The 19,321-nt window shown below is 45.1% G+C and overlaps 1 long non-coding RNA gene across 1 annotated transcript; it reads right to left on the bottom strand.

Annotated features, from left to right (window-relative positions):
• Positions 1-13,435: 13,435 nt before the first annotated feature.
• On the bottom strand, positions 13,436-14,344 carry LOC135397825 (uncharacterized). Its single transcript, XR_010423783.1, has 2 exons — positions 14,232-14,344; positions 13,436-13,668 (listed from the first exon to the last, which is right to left on the bottom strand). It is a non-coding gene; the product is annotated as an uncharacterized LOC135397825 (long non-coding RNA).
• Between the last annotated feature and the right edge of the window lie 4,977 nt (positions 14,345-19,321).

The raw sequence follows: 19,321 nt of genomic DNA, 5'->3' as shown, positions 1-19,321 counted from the left end.
CCACTCCCTGCTTTACTCCATTGACCCCAGCTTGTCCCTTACTCTCCCCCGCCGAATGCCGCGTTCCTTTGCCACACTGTTCCACCGCATGAGACTTAATGTGCCGTTTACGCCGGCCTTCAAACACCTCCTCGGTGTCGGCACGTCCCAACCTCTTCCATGTGTGGTGTGCGTGGTGACCTCCATCACGTCCTCCTGGTCTGCGGAGAGTACGATCGCGAGCGCACCCTCATGGCTCTCCAACGCGTGCTCTCCAACGCGTCGATCAACGCCAGCTCGACTTAGTCAAAATTCTCGGGCCATGGTCGGACCCCTCACATCTGATGCAAGGCCTACGAGCTGTTGCTGAGTTCCTCTCCAGCACAGGACTAATGGACGAACTTTAACCGGACACCTTTCCATCATCATCCCTTTCTCATCCCTTCCACAACCGCAATAGGGCAGTGTACCGCCATAACGGCGGAGAATGACGCACCACATCATCATTTCATTTATGTGTGTGTGTATGTGTGTGTATGATCCTTGAGTCAATTACAAGATTCCTCTATGGCAGCCCCCTACAAAATGTAACATGTCCCTCTCCAGATACAACAAACGTGAAACTGCTAACACCGTACTGCAACAGGAATTTGAGTTCTAAAGGATAGCTTTGGCAGCCATGTAGAGTTGTACACTGATGGTCAAAGACTGTTTCCGGGGTATCATGCGCTATGGTCACTGGCACTGTTACAAGGTCACATCGTTTGAAGGTTACCATGTCTGTCTTTACAGCGGAAGTGTATGCCATAATTTTAGCCCTCATGCCATAATTTAGCCCTCAATTATACCTAGGGTTTCCTACATTTGCCGAAAAATGCCGGAAAACACCCCCGGTTGGATTTTTGCGGAATCGGCATATTCCGAAAAAATCCGAATATATTCTACTGGCCACGCACTAATTTATAATGTGGGGAGCCGCGGAAATTCCTTTGCCTCCTCTAAATGGAAACAAAAAGCAAGCTCCCAAGCGAATGCTCCTTTTTCTTCAGCGTAGTTCTTGGCTTTAGGTGCAGCGCCTAATGAAAGAAATCAAGAAATCAAGAAATAAAGAATGAAATCAAGATGAAATTTCTTAGAGTCTCGTCAACTGAAGTCCTTAACATAATCAAAGAACTGGAATCGGAGAAGACGTTAGTATGTGACGTACAAGCGATTTTTGCATTCGGCTTCCTGCACTCTTTTCGCGGTGGTCAGACCCGGCGTTCTGTGATTATGGCGTGGAGGTAGCCTATCTTTTGGACGTACTACAAGAGGGTAACCGGGCGGACGCTCTGGAAGCTTTTTCGCAATACTATACCAGGTTTTGCGCAACGAATGGAACGCATCTGTAGAGCGAAATGTGCAGTCCGACCTGCAACTTTTTGACATGTTGTTCTGGTACCCCGCGCAAATGCGCAGTTGCTGCATTCTGTTTACCACGCGAGACACAGTGACCTTCTGTCAAGAATGCCACGCTCCTTTCCACATCGAGTGCTCAGGTGTTCGTACAAACCGTAGCAACTGGATATGTCAGAGCTGCAAAAGCGGGACCGCACAGGTGAAGAAACAGGTCTCTTCAGATAACGACAGTGACAAACTAGATAAAATATTCAACATGCTCCAAGACCTCGTGTCGCTGAAAGATAAAGTGTGTGCCATGAGCGAAACACTTGTGCAAATGGAGAGCTCGCTTCAAGTAATGTCTGACAAATATGACCAAGTACTCTCCGAACTTTCCCATCAGAAACAGGAAATAGGCACCCTTCGAAAGCGTGTAGACAAGATTGAACACAGTGCCGTTCATCTGAGCGCGCTGGAAAGCGTAAAACGGGATCTAAACGACCTTGAGCAATATGGCCGGAGGAATAATCTTGAAATCCATGGAATTTCTTATGCCCCGAACGAGGGTCTCTTAGACAAACTAAGCGAAGTTGCAGCAGTTCTGAATGTGCCTAAGCCCGATACCAACAGCATCGAGGCAATTCACAGGCTACCGTTCAAACCGGGAAAAATCCCCGCGGCGTCCGCTCGTTGGTGGTAACCAAGGTCGTGAAGACTGGGAGGTGGTGGGTTCGAATCCTACCGCCGGCTGTGCTGTCTGAGGTTTTCCCTGGGTTTTCCGAAGACTTTCCAGACGAATGTCGGCACAGTTCCCACTGAAGTCGGCCCAGTCCCACTGAAGTCGACGCATACTAATCTCCCTGTCCCCCACTCCTTCCTGCTCTCCTCTTTCCATCTGTCCACATCTGTACGCCGCTCATAGCCAATTGCTTCGCGGCGCGAACACGCAATCAAAAAAAAAAAAAAACAGCAGTAATCGTCCGGTTCACAAACAGATCCATTTGTGAACGTTGACTGGCCAATAGAAGCAAGCTTCGAACCCATAAAATTGACAACAAAAACACATATGTTACCGAGAACTTGACCGCATCTAATCGAAAACTGTTCTACGACGCTCGGATGCGCGCCAAGGACTTGCTCTACAAATTTGTATGGCATAAGTACGGTGCCATATATGTAAGAAAGGACGAATCTGAAAACCCCATCCGTGTAAGCTCCACCGTGGACCTTAACAACCTCGTTTAACCGCGAATAAACCTTGCTGTCTACGTCAGAAGGCCTGTATTCTTGTATGAGCTGTGCGTACACAGCACAGAATGCGCTCCACCTGCCGAATACTACACGCGGACAACATACTTTATCGTGTTTACATTTAAATGCTCAGTCGCTACGAAACAAACATGATGACGTTGATGCCTTTCTAGCCCTCGAGTTTTCCTTTGACGTTCTCATGTTTTCTGAGACCTGGTTTACTGACGACCCCAGCTATAACCAGCCACGCTACTCTTGTTTCTCACTCAATCGCACAGATAAGCGAGGAGGCGGCGTCGAAATCCTTTTGTCAAGTGATCTTACTGATGGCTCGGTAGTTCAGGAATTAATGTGTTCCACACCACATTGCGAATTGTTACCAGTCGAAAGTGGGAAGTTCTTGTACGCAGCTTTATATCGTCCCCCACAAGGAAGCTTCCAAATCTTTTTTGACTGTTTGGAACGCTTGTTATCATACTCATGTGATAACAAGTTGAATGCCGTGATATGCGGAGATTTCAACATAGATCTGCTCACAGATTCTCGTTCTAGTCACGGTCTGAACGATCTACTTGAGAGTTATGGCTTTTTGAACATCATTTGTTCACCAACTCGGGTAACACAAAACTCTTCCACACTAATTGACCTCATGGTTCAATTCTACATTTCTGTCCATGGAAACAAATGAAAAACGTAGCAAAACTAATACTGTTCTTAACAAGAGGGCAACAGACGCAGGACTGACTTCATTTGAGCAAGCTATTATTCATATCGATTGGGGTACGGTGATGACGTGTACGAACCCTGATGTACCACATACATAGTATTGACATCTGTCAATATACCACAAACAGGCTGCACACGTTACGTGCATATCTACTCCCGATTATATTATTATTCAATCTGCGCAATGGCGCAGTGCTACAAGTGCCAAAATTTGTTTGTGGTGTATGCTTTCTCTGCTGCATGCTCCTGAACGGGACATCAAAGGAACGCGTTTGGCCCGTTTGGCCGCCATAGTGAAAGACTTTTTTGGCGCAGCTGCCGAGATCATCTAGCGTTTGCTCGAAAACGAAGCCTTGAGTGCGGTGTTTTCAAATCCGGTCGCGTCCATTCCCTGCATTTATCCAGAAGACACTTCGCCATTGCCGTTTTCACGTTTTATTTTACGAAAACTATGGTTGCTGCTTCGAAAAATCGCCCAGTTTGTCATGTCTCAATGGCGCTACCACGAAAAGTGATTACCAGTAAGAGGAGCTTAAGCGCCTGCTACGTCACAACGTGACGTAGGTGAATACGCTCTATTATTTTACCGCGTGATCCTTAATACAGCACTCAAATATTGTCAAAATTTCATTGACTTCGCATTTCGCACCAATAACGATGAAACACAATGCTTATATTAACACTTTTAATGCGTATTTCGAGGTGCACATTCGGCGCATATTTTTCGTGCGTAGTTGCATGCATATTTCTTGAATTTTTAGTACATATTTATCGGCGATTATGTTATTATCAGACAAAGCTGTCACGCTATTTCGCAGCATAATTTTGTGCGGCAATGTCAACGTAAAATCATAACGCGGAAGCACGGTGTGCTCTAGTTGCACAAAACGATAGCGGGCACTTGATGACATCATTTTGTTCACATGACACTGACCTACCCAGAGTTCATACTGCACAATACCCGTCGCATTTTCCATCTACTCTATCATTTTTTCAGGCAGCAGATATGTTTCGGTGCTAGAGCTAACAAAAACAAAAACGAGCGCCAGAAGACTCTGATGACAGCCCGAATCGCCAGATGAAAGCGCCAGATGACAGCCCGAATCTGTCGCTTCTTTACGCACTGGAGCACACCTCCACACCACACCTGCTCCGAAGCGATGCGGAACTAATAGCGCGAGAGCGCCAAGGTCAACCCTAACCTCCTGAGGTCGGATTCACAAAGAGCTCGTGTGACGGAATCTGTCGTATCTCCGTCGTACGGGCAAGTTACGACGAAGTGTAGATTCACGAAGGGCGCGCGTCGCAAAATCTTCGGAGCTTACGGCGGTATCCTGCGAGAGCTCCCGAGCAGTCTTACGAAGAAAGATGGCGGCGTTATTTGGCAGCGGTGGATTTGGAGACCGCAAACAAAGACTCCGTAATACGCGCCAACGCATTGCACTTTGCCACAGAACCTTCGAGATCATCCCCGAAGTGACATTGAGGCACTTTTTTGCTTGGTAACCTTCAACAAATGCTTCAACTTTGTGCTCCGTAAAATCGGGTCGCAGAGATTTTTCAAACATCCCCTACACCCCGCTAAGACACCCCTCCAAATTATCTGCAAGAAAGGCAGAAGAAGCCATAAAAGCTGCAAAACTGGGTGCCACACACCGCTTACAAAACACCCTCACCCACCCCCTCCCCGAGACCAACATACTGGGAATATATTATTTGCTGTGTCATCGAATGCGTTTCGCCTGTGATTGCATGGCATCCATTATGGCTACTGAAAGACCGAGAGCACGTGCAGTAACAAAACATTTGGGGACGAACAACTTCGTCTTCTTCTAACGGGACGACTCTTATTGGTGCGATTACAAATTTTCGTCATCGTTACCATAGCGAAAACATAGTCTCGCACCCTTTGGCTGTTTCTCTCGGAGGTGCACGTGACAGGAAGCGAGCAACTACCTCTTCCTCGTCAAAGGGGGTACCCTCTCCACTATGATAGCTTTGTGAATCGTGCCTACGACGCCGTCGTACGCGCGTCGCAGGCTACGACGTCTTAGCGCATCTTAGCGTAACTTACGATCACGTTTGTGAATTCGACCTCTGTCCCTTAAAGGAGCCCAGAAAGCCACCCAAGAGATTTTCTGTTTCTGGAGATTACGAAAGGACGTAACTCGACGTGACAACTAACACAGAAAAAAATTATCTGTACGCGGTATTTGGAATAAAACGCTCCCGAACATCGACGCGTGCGTTCCCGCTCGACTGGCTTTGCATGACAAAACGAGGAGGAGGAGGAGGAGGATTGTGATGTAATCAGGGTTACAAGAGAGACCGCGCTCCAATCGACTTGGCCTTCGGGAGAGAAAAATCAATTGCGCTGCGCATGCGCCAGCAGTGACGTCACGTGTCGTTCTTTGCTGCTGCCGCCTTGGGCCTTGCCATCTGCTCGCTTCGCGTGCGCATGCGCTAGCAGGCAGCGGTTTGCTCGAGGATGGGATTTGTGACGAAATAAAACACATGAGAATTGTGTTAATACTGAGATTTAATTATTACTGATTTCAGATCTTTATGCATGGAGAGAAGAAATGCAGAAGGTAGCCAAGAGCCATTTTATAAAAGGTACAGGAGCAAAAATATTGAAAGGTGGGTGTTTCAAGTGTTATTATATTTGTGACCGTAGATTGAGAAGTTACCCGTCAAAAAGAACTCGTTATAAGTTAAGGAAGGGAGTTGCCTCAGGACAGAAGCCGCCGATATTTCGAACAGAGACTGTTCTTCTTCTGGGCACCGTCCTTATCATTGGCATGGTATTTAAAGGGTTAGGCGTGACGTGTTTAAAGGTTCATGCGAATTGTGGGTCAACAGCCCGGAGGGAAGAAAGGTTCCGTACGGGCTTCTACGGCCGGAGTGAATGGTAGCACCCCGATTCGTCCAAATGTTTATTTCGTCCAAGTATTCACAACGTCCAAGTACTCAGCACGTCCGAAAAAAATTGGACATGGTGGGCATTGGACGAACTGAACCAAAGGGGGGAAAACTTGACCAACCCGTCCAAATAACCGTACCGTCCAAACTCTTGTTTCGTCCGAAAAGGGAGGGGGATCTCCGAATGCGAGTGAACAATTGCTTCGTTTACGATTGAAGGTAGGATTTAACCATTCACACCGAAAGATGCCATGCCATACACCAAGTAAAACGAAAAACAAATGCTCAGCCTGCTCTGTTTATTTATTTTTCTTGTATTTTTTATTTTTCATTTGAACAACTAACGTATTAATTAGCATGGCCCAGCAAGTGGGACATGCGCTGCAGGTATGACTTGATGACATGAGCAAACTGCTCTGTTACGTCTGTGAAGGATGCTTCGTTCCCCAGCATCATTTCCCCTGAGCTGTATTTTCCGTACGCCCATGAGAAGGAAGAGCGAGCCTCTTGTACCGTCGCGTTGTTCACCACGAAATTGCGTCGTCTCCTGCTTGGCGAAGTTCAACAGCAGCCGAATGCGTACCTGCAAATGGCGGTAAGAAGCATGAATACAAAGAGAGCAAGCGAGGAAGTATATATCCTATATTCTATTAATTATCATGATGATGTTCCCTGATTATGCGAATTTGTTGCTTACCTGGTTGTGCTTACATTGTGTATGGTTGACTCAAATTCGACGAGGAACTTCGAAAACGTCATGTGGGGTTGGCTCTTGAATTTCATGCGCAGCGAATTATGCGACCCTTCGGCGTGATTGTTTGTGCGGAGATCGTCCTCATCCGCAAAATAATTCCAGAGATGAACGTTGGTAAGCCGCTGCCGCTCGAAGTAGTCTACGTAAAGGCAAAGGGTCGCAAGTTTCCTTTCAGATCCCTCGATGTTTCCAAGAAACATCACTCACATTGGGAAACGCGGTACTTAGCGAGAACACATATTAAAGAGTTATAGAAAACAACACATCGTTAACTGGACGGTCACTGTAGGTCAGTGGTCCTGTGAACGGGTTTGTGTTTTCTGTGATTCCCCGTTTTAGCGATAATCCGTTTGCTTTCATGAATACAGTCACCTGCCATTCACCCAGTGTCAAAATGGCCTGTGCTTACATGAATGTAGCCAGGCAGTCGCCTGCCGAAAGGAGCAGAGCCTTAGGCAGTCGTCTGCCGAAAGGAGCAGAGCCTTTGGGAATTCCCCCATTTGGACGAAATGAGCTATTGGACGGTACGGGTATTGGACGCGCTGGGCAAGTTTCTCCTCGCCTGTTCATTTCGTCCAAGTGTCCAGTACGTCCGATTTTTTTCGGACGAACTAAATATTTGGACGTTGTGAGTACTTGGACGAAATAAACGTTTGGACGAAATGGGGCGTAACCGGGCTGTTGACCCACAATTCACATGAACCTTTAAACACGTCACACCTAACCCTTTAAATACCATGCCAATGATGAGGACAGTGCCCAGAAGAAAAACAGTCTCTGTTCGAAATATCGGCGGCTTCTGTCCTGAGGCAACTCCCTTCCTACATTCTACCGGTTCGCTGGATTTCTACCCATCTTCGTTATAAGTTAAGTTACCCTGTGAAAAATGTAACTAAGTTAATAACGAAGTTCTTCAGCCTGAAATGTAACTCGTAGTTACTGAGTTACGTAAAAAAAGAACGAGTTACTTCCAAGTTACTTTGGACACAAAATAGCATTACGCAGGTGCAGCGCGTGTGAGCAGATGAGTTAGACCTTGAGTTCCCTGCGGAGGAATGCAACACGCTTAGATCGTCTTCGTTTATATCCAACAATAGACATCTCCCTGTTTGTAAACAAATGACGTCATAGCGTTCGACAGCGCCACAAATTTGGTAGAGTTGAACAAGAGGTGGACAAGGTCGCACCCGAAAGCCACGGCCTTGAGGGGATTACGATGGTCCCTGAAAGGGACGCGACCTTCGGTCCTACTTTTCTTTCAATAGGGGGCAGCGAACAAGTGCCCGTTCCTGGAACCAAGCCCTCTCCTTCCGCTTTGTTTTGGTTTCAGTGTGTCTACCAATGTCATGATGACGTTTCTCTGGTAGAGGTCTATTCGAACGCTTTGCATCTTACTCCCTGTGGGCGCACAATGGTACAGCTTCATTTCAATGGAAGCGGTTCTTACTTCCTGAATAAAATGCTGTAATTGATTCAGTATCACGTTTTGTGGCAAAAACTGCCATGAAGGAACCGGAGAGAAAGCAAGATAATATGTGCACCTCAGTAAAAAGCGAATTAAAAGTAACTTGGAACTTAACTTACTTTGGCAAATTTACTTGAAAAAGGAACGAGTTCCTCTGAAAGTTACCACGGCGCAAAAGTACCGAGTTAAGTTACAAGTTACCAAAAAAAGGAACTTAGTTACAGTAACGAGTTACCTCGAACTCTGTTTGTGACTGATTGGGTGCACTTACAGAGAAGAGCATCAAACGAGAAAGGTCCATAAAATCACAAGGTTCCGTCACGCGTGGGACAACCTGCATTGACGACTCGTCTGCAACGTTCCAGACTGGCAAGGTTGTAGGACATAACGGTTACGTGTGCTCCGGGCCCCCCACCATCTCGATCGTGATCAGAGCCAACAATTAAGGCATAACGTTTTTAAAATTTCCAAAGATTTTTTAAGAAGTGGCATGCAGTTCAGAATTTGTATGACTACAACTCCACGGCGTGTACAGCCTGAGACAAATGTTCGCGGTACTAGTGCTTTTCTTCACCGGAGCAGTCCCCTGCCAACTACCAGCAAAAGATGAAGCAAGAAACTTGTCTATCAGTCTCTCAGTATATGAGTCCGCTCTTGTTTGATGCTATAGGATGTCACTCCAATGGAGAAGCGTGACACCATGGTGTTCTGTAAACTTTTGTCCCAAGCTGTACATTGTACAACCCCAACAGTTAACAAACACTGCTCGGTAAGGTCAGAGTTCCAATTTGAGATTTTGCGGCCTATTTCTTCCCAAAAGGCTGCTCTTGCAAAAGGGCTTAAGAGGGGATACCAGCCGCGCCGTTTCGCCGACTCTCGGCACGAGATGGCGCCGGGTTCTAGACAGCCACCAGATGGCGCTAGAGTCGCCGAGTGCAGTAACCAGTACCGTTGTTCAGGAAGCGCGCAATACACCGCTGGGACATGCAGTTCCAACAACACGCATGACCTTGTTGCATTTGTTCGGATCGACAAGAATGTGCGGCTAATCTCTTAAGAAAAGAGGGGTTCTTGAAGCGAATACAGCTTTGTGGGACGAATGTGTCTGTGGTTTCTTCCTTGGTTCGCACTCTGTTCGACTTGCGTATGGTCTTGCTGCTTTTGACTTACACCGTGCTCCTCACTAAAATCTCCCGGCTGAATGACTCGAAAACGGTTCATGCTGGCGAAATAATTTCTTTTGGGTTGGTATTAGTGATGCACCGGCTAAAACATATGCCGTGCATGTTCATTTGGGTACTCTTACCAATTAAATAAAAATTAACTTGTGAATTTCGCATGCGATGGTCTCCGAGCGTCTACCCCATGAAAGAACACCTTCAGGAACTACATTTTAGCGACAGTCAGAAATCGGCATGTAGTTGGTGGCGACAACGAAAATCGCTCATATTCTTGCGGCTATTGCGGCACTTGTGTACATGGCAGTGAAACGAGAAAGGTACCGCCGTGTAGCGGAGACTCAGCTCTATAATTCAGTATCAAATTTAGGAGTCTAGGCCAGGTTGCTGTTACGCGCGGAGGCGTCTACAACACGTGGCATTTGAAAAAAATGCGGATTTTGAGCGCTCATATCTAAAAAAACCCACCTCGAAAATTTTTCAAACTTCGTAGGCACATGCTTCTCCATATGATATTTGAGTGCACAGAAAATCGAAGGTCTGTTCCTTGTACAATAAACGTTAGAGCGTGCCAAAATTTCAGTGTCCGACTGTGGTGCGTGTAATGACCATGGAAGCGTTGGGAGAAGTTCAAAGGTCGATATTCGCGTTCTTCGTGCGACAGCGGACCGTGTTACTTGTGTTCTACCCGAGGAGACGTCCCTGAGTTAGCATGGAAGCACAGACAACGATTTCTGTCCCCGTCGGCGAGTACTTTGCCATGTCATGAGCCTCCGCCGCTGCTAATGAACAGCGAGGAGAGCAACAAGATTAGCGGCACCCGCACCGGAGCCCTATCCGGCTTCAGGCACAAAACCCAAGTTAGTTTGGAGCGATTGCGAGAGTGAGTGGTTCCTCTACCTGTTGCAGTAATCATTTCGTTCAGCTGTGTTTTGACACTGTTTCGACTCGCCGTTGCTTTGCCGTCCGCATCTTCGCTATGAACATGAAATTAAGTAAAGACTGTGTATACCTGCAAAACTACATGAACAGGCACAGACAGAAGATACATTTTCAAAGGAACTTCGCCCGTGTATCTTCGCTGGACGATGCGTTGATGAGAAACGTTCTGACGCCTGAACAGTACTGTAACGTGTGCGAGTCTGATTATCTTTGCCGCAACTGCTAATGTAATCAATGAAATGCAAATAAATAGTGACTCGTTTTTACTGGAATGGTCTAGAGAGAAGGATGTAAACATCGAATTTTCATGCACGCAACGCGCAAACAGCGCAACACATACACTCAATCGACATTTCTCTAAAATCGCTATGCCGAAAAGCGCGTCGGACCTGCTAGATTCTTTCGGACTTTTTTTTTTCTCGGAAACTAGAAAAAAATACTTGCCGTTCCATTCTCAATGTGAGTCAGGCATCAAAAGGCCGAAAATCATAACGCCGAACTATCAGAAGGCCGAAAGCCAAAAGGCCGAAAAATGATTACGCCGAACTGTCGAATGTTAAAAGGCGGAAAATCAGAGGGCTGAAAATGGAAAGGAGGGTGTGAACATACCAGTGAATAAGCACTGAATGGGATTGTTCTTCTGATAAGATTATGGAAAAGTTTTGCGGCTCTTGTGCTAGAAATCAAATACTAGTAATTGGAATGTATAGCATTTGGTGCTCGTAAATGGACTGGTCAGAGAGAAAAAAAACCTGCAACAATAATCTGCAACATGTGTACTACAAAAAGAACGTGTCTGGTAGGTGAATGGAATGCCACTGAATGAACTCTAGAGGAGATGGCGCTTCTCTACATTTGGGACTTCCCCCTTTTCTTTATATATACGTATGTATACTCAAACTCTACATTCGTGTTCCGAACGTGAAGCAACCGTCTGAACCGCCTGCTCTGCTGAATAAACTTGCGTAGGATCTCTATGACAAGATCTGTACTTTTTTTTTTTTTTTCACCTGCAGCTTTCTGTACCGTTCTGTCCCCTGACACAGGAGCACATACTTCCTCCAGAATGGTAATTCATTTGTCCCAGGTCATTGACTCGGCTACGCACCCTACTTATCGAAAGGCGGAACAATTAGGTGTGGTTTAGAGGTTTGGTTTAGGTGTGGTTTAGGTGGTTTCGAGTCAGAGCTGATCATAGGCAACTGGTTTTAGGAATGACATAGGTTGAAGCCGTTGTTGAAAGTGGGATGAGAATGGGAAATGTCATCGGGCAGCTCTTTTTTTTTTTTTTTTTTTCATTTTAACTTATTGTCATTGTTTATAACAAACACAGAATGCGCTAGACGCGCTTTATGCAATGGCATAAAGCTCATTTTTAATCGCAGTTGGAATAACAGTTTTTGTATCTCGGGTTCCTTATTTTTCGGCCTTTCGATAATTTGGTTTCCTGACTTTTCGGCCTTCTGGTTGTTCGGTGTTTTAATTTTTCGGAATTTTGAGTTTCGGCCTTCCGATAGTTCTGCCTAATGATTTTCGGCCTTATGATTGCCACCCGTCCGGACCACCTTGCATGAGTTGAGATGGAACCACCCAACATGTCAGCTCCTTTTCGTTTCCTTGGTGGATGGAGACGTCCCCGACCAACAGGCTGCTACCAGGGTTGTGCCTAACTTGTTACAAGTAACCCGTTACTTGGTAATGGTTACTTTTTTTGGTAACGAAGTAACGATACAGTTACTTTTTAAAAATGGTAATAGTAACGGAATCAGTTACAAAAATTGGTAACTCGTTATTGACGTTACTCGTTCCTTTTCTTCAGCGCGGGGGAGCATATTTTTGCACTCCGTGTGGCGCAATGCGTGGACCTGCGCGACCCACGACCACGTGTGACTCAAAGTATTATTGCGGTCCCTCGCTGGATGTGTTGTTGACGTGCTGAATCGTCTTAAACGAAGGCCCTTGTCTTTTCTCTTGTTTCCGTAATCTCCGACATCACTCTTTCACAAGAATGGGCACCAATTGTGCTATTGCTACAAAAAACGCGTTTCGACTTCTAGCCTTTTCTTGTCTTTGCTAAGCTTCTGAGTGCCCTAACATATGACGCTGCCCCTCGTCTGTTTTTGGGAACCGTTAGTGATCGGTGGCACGAAGTGTGGTCATCGAGGGTGTATCGATGGACAGTAAAAAGACCAGTGTCTTTTCTTGTGTTTTCATAACCTCCGATCACTCCCCACTTCGGCAGCAGATGTCTTCACTCGAAAGAGAACGAAGATCACTGATGTAAATTTCGAGTATCGGGTTCTTGTGAAGTGCAATTTCTCATTAATAATGAGCTGAAGGCAAGTGACGGTATGTTTGTTGGCTCCTTTAACTATGCGGCGGTAATGTAAAAGTAACTCAACTCGTTACCTGTGAGTAACGAGAACTCGTTACTTTCGTATGTTGGGTAACGAGTAACGTATTTAGTTACTTTTTTCTGAAGTAACGGGTATCGGTATTTAGTTCCTATTTTTTGGTAACTGGCACAAGTGGGTAACATCTCATTACGGCCCGAGTCTCATTACGGCCGAAGTCTCATTACGGCCGAAGTCTCATTACGGCCGAAAGTCTCATTACGGCCGAAAATCCTTTAATCCCCAGGTGTCTCGTTACGGCCAAAGTCTCAATACGGCCGAACATGTCTCATAACGGCCAAAAAGAAAAAAGAAGCATCCACCATAGTAGCTCTGTATATACTGTGTTTTATGCTTCCCAAAATGTGTCCGAGGCGGTGTGCCCCCACGGCTTGTGTCACACACAATGGTTCATGCACACAATATTGCGACAGTGTTTCATGCATCCCTCGTGAAAAATGTTTTTATTGTCATATGTGTCACACGATATTTGTATGTGTTACGCCATTTTCTCTCAGTATTCAAGCAACATCCTACTCGTTGGTTCTGTGAGCAAACTGTGTGTGTGTGTGTTCTGAAAAGTACTCCACAAGGGAGCCCACTGGGAGCTCCAGGAGTCACATGACCTATGACCATGATCTTCTCCCCCACTAGCTGCCTTCTACAATTTACGTCCACCTGAAATTTACAAAAAAGTACATAAGCCACTGAACAAAATGACATATGCTCTTGTTTGATGATGACTATAAGACATATGCTGTCAAGCAGACTTTTTTTTCATATATTCGAAACATATTCAAGAATTATGGACAACAATGACAATTACGTCATAATAATGCAGCTGCATAGCCAGGAAACTATTTCAGGAGGTGTTTTATGAGGCTTGACATTGGGTGGAGGAGTCCACCTCGTCAGTGCTTTATCCAGACCCCCCTAACTTTTTTGCCTGTGCACCCCCTACAGGGGGTGCCCTTGCGATTTCAGCTTCAGATACGTCTGTAATGATATGTTAAGCTGTAATGACGTAACTATTCCAACAATTTTTTCCAACACCCTTCTCGTGCTTGGGATTCTGGATAAACCACTACCCCTTGTTCATTTTCGTGGGGCACTACATTAGAGCTTATGCCACTGCACTGATGTCACAATGTTAAAAGTGTGTGTCACTCTGGGCATTCGGAATTCCTCTAAGCTACAATATGTAAATTCAGAATATCCGAAGGGTAAACATCAGATGTTACCTGCAGGCTTCATGCTGAAACGCGTGTACGCAAAACACTTCCGCCGTGGTGGGCGACGCCGTTAGTGTAATCATACACGCAAGACAATCGCGGGCACATGGAGTAGTGGCAGCAACCTGAAAACGATACATTTTCTTGTTACATATGAGTAATCAAAAATATACATTCCCACATGTTTCGTTTTGTCGTTTGTAGGAAGCGCTAGTAAGGGAACAGCACTTGGTTGGTCACATGCAAGCCACAATGCGAGAGGTGCCGATATTTCGATTACGCGATCAAAAATTAAAAGTCTAGAACCATGCACACTTCCCCATGCAACTAGTTCCCCAGCATCGTGAGACATGACACCCATGACATGACACCATGTATTCACGTATAGTGTAATGATATGCAGGAATGAAAAGATGCCAACATACCTGTAATCCAGTGCCCCATAAGTTTGATTCGATTTTTTGGCAGCTACCATGAAGAGCAAATGCACGATTCATAAGTTTCGTTTCGCCATTTTCATTGTTGATTTCGCAAGCGTCGAGCAATCCCACGTGACCTCCTTTGGATCAGTGAAAAGTGAAAATTACTCGCGTCATGAACATATATGTTCATCTCAGCGCAAATCACGTTTTGCATGCTATAGAAGGGGGGGGGGATCAATACTCTTCCTTTCGTGTTTTGATATCTTGTTGTTTTGCTACTCTCACTTCGGAGTTCGGATGGTGTCTAGCAACGTTGGGTACCTCGTTTCTTGTGTGTGTGAGCGAGTGGTTGCTGTTTACGATGTGTTCATATATCGCTTTGTAGTGCTGTAATGTGTCTGCGCTCAAAGCTCTTCTGACATTTCTGGACACCATCGGACTTCGATCGTTATTGTAAAGGGGCTCGTTATTTTATTCCCCCCATTCCACCAAGCACTGGGGTAGAGTATCGCCTGTTGCGATGAAACTCCCCACTCTCCTAGGCCGAAAATAAAGTTGTTGTTGTTGTTAGCGGACTTTATAGCGGCTCTCTATTTTCCGTCGTTGTCTTTCGAGCAGCGCCTGTTGTTCCGGTAAAAATCGAGTTGAATGAATCGCCACAGCCCCAACGTATATCGCGCAGTGTTGACCAAGACCAAGTCAAGCAGGAATTCTGGTGAGTAATGCTTTCGTAGATTGCCTGTCTTAGTAGTGTGCTGTCCACACCCCTGCTAGAAATGGTCCCATTGAAGATTTCCCGAAAAACTCATTGAATTCAATTGGACGTCTTTCAGACAAACACCATTAAAAAAAAACCTGAAATTCCAATTCCCAATAGATGATTTGGAACAAATATTATATTGGACACAACTGGTGTTTTAATTGGTCTCAATGAAAATTCTCTGTAGAAATCAATGGGGCCCAATTCGAGACACATTGAATAGCACCCATGCAAACTCATTCGAGGTCAGTCTTGCGTCCCATTGAGCCAATGTGCTGCACTAAGGAATTTCCCACTGAAGTCAGCCTGATATTCTCCCTGCCAATGCACTTTTTTTATGAGTAGTAACATTCAAAACCGTTGCTCCTAATGAAAGTTACGTTGAAGAATCAAAGAAGTTGTGGCTGCAAAAAGAAATACACTCTGTGTGGTTTCTTCGTGAAAATTTATTGTTCACATAACAATACAGTAGATGTGAAAATATAACAAATAGCAAGACACAAAAACGAAAAGTTATTTCAAATGACTTGTACATGTGTGAGTATTCATGGAACTGAGAAACCACACGAAACAATAAATAGCAGGAACAAATACTCAATTCAGCACTTACGTGTCTTTGAAGGCGTACCGTTCATCACCGACACACACCACCGTAATCCATGGAGGCTCGTTCTCGCAACGTCCAAACAACGAACAGCGCACAACGCCAGGTGGAAAAAATTCTTAAAGCACTGAGTTCTTCGACGACCATGTTCTTCACTGTCTTGTACACCTGCCGCCTCACGATTTACGGTCTAGCCTGCCATTCTTGAGCGAAAATTAACGCATCTCCAACTTAGGCGAGACTGTGTTCCCACGTCGTGGTGATAGCCACATCGCGACAAAGACTCCCTTGCCTGCCGCCTCGTACAGGCTCAACCTGCACGAAATACAATTTCAGATACACTTCATATAATATTTCAAATACCGTTTCAAATGACGTCGCTATAATGTCAGAAGGCAACAACGTATATTACATACCGTTTCACACAGCGCGGTTGGTAACAGTCACTAAAACACTCCACTTCATCTTGCTATCTTTCCGTCAGCGCTCATAATGCCTGCAGGGGTAAGGGCATACAAAGAACAGGAACGCCTTACACGTCAACTACGTACCTTAAAACGGAAAAAAATCACAAAGATAAAGGGCGAATTGATGCAGATGCGCGACCGCCATCCTCACACTTGGACGATTCATAAGAGACTGACTATTCCGCTGGCGACTGATGGACGCTTCCACTACTGTGCAGTGCAATATTGCATGAATTGCAACACCAATAGCTTCAAGCGTTAGGCGCAACAGTAGGTTATACCACGGATCCTGTACCTTTGAGGGAATATTCAAAAACATTTGAAATCACGCGAACTATTTTGGAGCGCGGATGGGGAAAGGTGCTACGGCGCCGAAAAGGTAGCATCTCATTCCTTCAGTTGGGAATGATCGTGTCTCATTCGTTCACATTGGGCCAATTCATTCAATTGGCTTCGCATTCCTTGTATTGGTGGAGTATCTCATCAAATCAATTGGAAGTCAGCGTTTCTCATTGATACCCATTAGACCAATTCCTTGAATTGGTTCTTTATTCCCTGTGCGCAGCCTTCGCCACACAACATGGTGGAACACGTTGTCGCGAAGGCCGCTTCCCTGCAAAACTCCCAATTCCCTCAATGAGAAATACTCCTCTTATGCACATTGAATGAATTGGTCATCTGATTTCATTGGAATCTCATTGGAACTGCGGGAGAATTCATTGAGATCATGCCCTTTATTTCCAGTTGGATTCTCATAAGAGTAATTTAAATTAATCAAAACAGCTGAAGTGCCTGTAATAGATGTAACTCGGTATCCGTTCGTAGGTTTGCGCCGTTTCTAGTTGGTTGCGCGTTTAGGAACAACAAATTTATTCGAAGACGATAGGATACCGATAATGCATCACCGTACAGCAGCATTTACTCGTATCATTGCGAGCCATATTTCATTTGTTAAAATTTGTCTTCGTATTTCTTCAAAAATAAAAGCGCAAGTCGGCCTACTTGAATTGATCTCCAAGAACTGCTTACGTCGAACGTCTGCAAATGTTGTACTTATGTGCCTTCGCGCACAAAGCATATCTGATTAGAATAAATACTTCAAGAGGAAGTCATTCAAATACATTGTTATTTATAGCTGGTTTTCCATTCCAGGCATGGTATGTGGCTGCACGAAGGATTCCGAAAAAGAAAAACAACAACATGGCTAATAGGATGTTGCTGCCCAGGGAGTCCTGGCGAAGAGGTGAGCTGTTAAGATCTTCATAAGGTTCTGTTGTGAAGTGAGAAATTTTGTAGTAGTGCACGAATGTTAATTCGTGCACTACTTTTATAAAAAAGAAACCAGAAATGGAAAGTTATGCATGCATCATTTCATGAATTGTAATGTATTACTATTTGATATTCACATGTTTCCATTAAGGGAATGAACTACTGAACCTATATTCATATCATGGTCATGCTCTGTGTTTACCTGGAAGTCACATTTTTAAGGCTTGTCATTCTTTTGTCTAAATGAATATTTATGTTAACCTTGTATGAAATAGCAGACACGTATCAACACGTGTGCAGCTTGTGCACATTAAAACGAGCCATGTAGAGACAAATGCTTGTTGTTATTTTTTTTAAATATTCTAGCCTATTCATGGTTGCTCATCGCTTCTTGCAGGTTTACTCATTCCAGAAGCAAGAATTGTATCATTGTAAGGCGAATGGAAATAAACTGACATCGACTGAGATAGGTGCTCTGTCATGGCCAATGACTGTAGGATGGCTGCAAAGGCGTCACAACAAAGCCAATATTCATCTAGCTCTCTACAAGTAGCTAACTCCACATAGTAGCCTACATCACAGCCTACACTACCTTGTGGGAGTACACATTACACAATATGTTGCATTGTGCTGTGGTATGATAACATACCGTTTGTCTCGCAATATGTGTATATAAATATGATAAGGGCCCTAAGGGCACAGTGCATGGCTTATACCCTGCTGAATATATATCCATACCTGCTGCGACATTGCATAACAATGCAGGTTACAATACACATTTTGACATTTGGCCGTTATGAGACACCTTCGGCCGTAATGAGACTGCCTTCGGCCGTATTGAGACTTTGGCCGTAATGAGACACTTGGGGATTAAAGGATTATCGGCTGTATTGAGACTTTCGGCCGTATTGAGACATCGGCCGTAATGAGATACAATCCACAAGTGTGGTTGCTGTTTTCTTGGCAGTTTTCGCTTCGGAAAGCCTACCAAGGGCCGGTATTATCAACCTTGGCCATCAGTTAATCCGCTTTGAAGGCGCCAAGTGAGCCTCCTACAATGGCCTTCTGATCTCCTCTGACTCACACCACGAGAAGGAAGGATGGGGGTTTGATATACGGAGGCTTCCTTACGCGGAGTGATACTAAACAATGAGATTTGGCCGAGGCAGACCACACTTAGGGACGACACAAACATGTAAGCCTCATACGCCCGGAAATCAACGAATGCAACAACTCAGGGAAAAGAGGCGCTGACGCCTGTTATGTATTGCCATATAACGATAAAGACGACGAGAATGTTAGAGGCACGAGGCACGTGCCCAGCTTGTAGGACTGTTTTTGGTTGCTTGGGACATTAAAGGCTTGCTGTTCGGACTTGCTTGGTATCGGCGTGTCTTCGGTGGCTAATATACAGGGTGTTACCCTATAAAAGTCTACCCGTGCCGCCATGCCGTACTCGCCAATTACTCAATGCAGATGGCACATTGTGCGGTCTTTATATAAAGGTCATAAGGACATTTAATCTTGGTAAATTTCGACGTGATTCAGCGCCGCAACACGAAGTTATAACTCAAAAC

This window comes from Ornithodoros turicata, chromosome 6 (assembly GCF_037126465.1).
Source record: "Ornithodoros turicata isolate Travis chromosome 6, ASM3712646v1, whole genome shotgun sequence".
Taxonomy (NCBI): Eukaryota; Metazoa; Arthropoda; class Arachnida; order Ixodida; family Argasidae; genus Ornithodoros; species Ornithodoros turicata.
The sequence above is the reverse complement of the archived record's forward strand: the minus strand, read 5'-3'. Positions and strand labels throughout refer to the sequence as shown.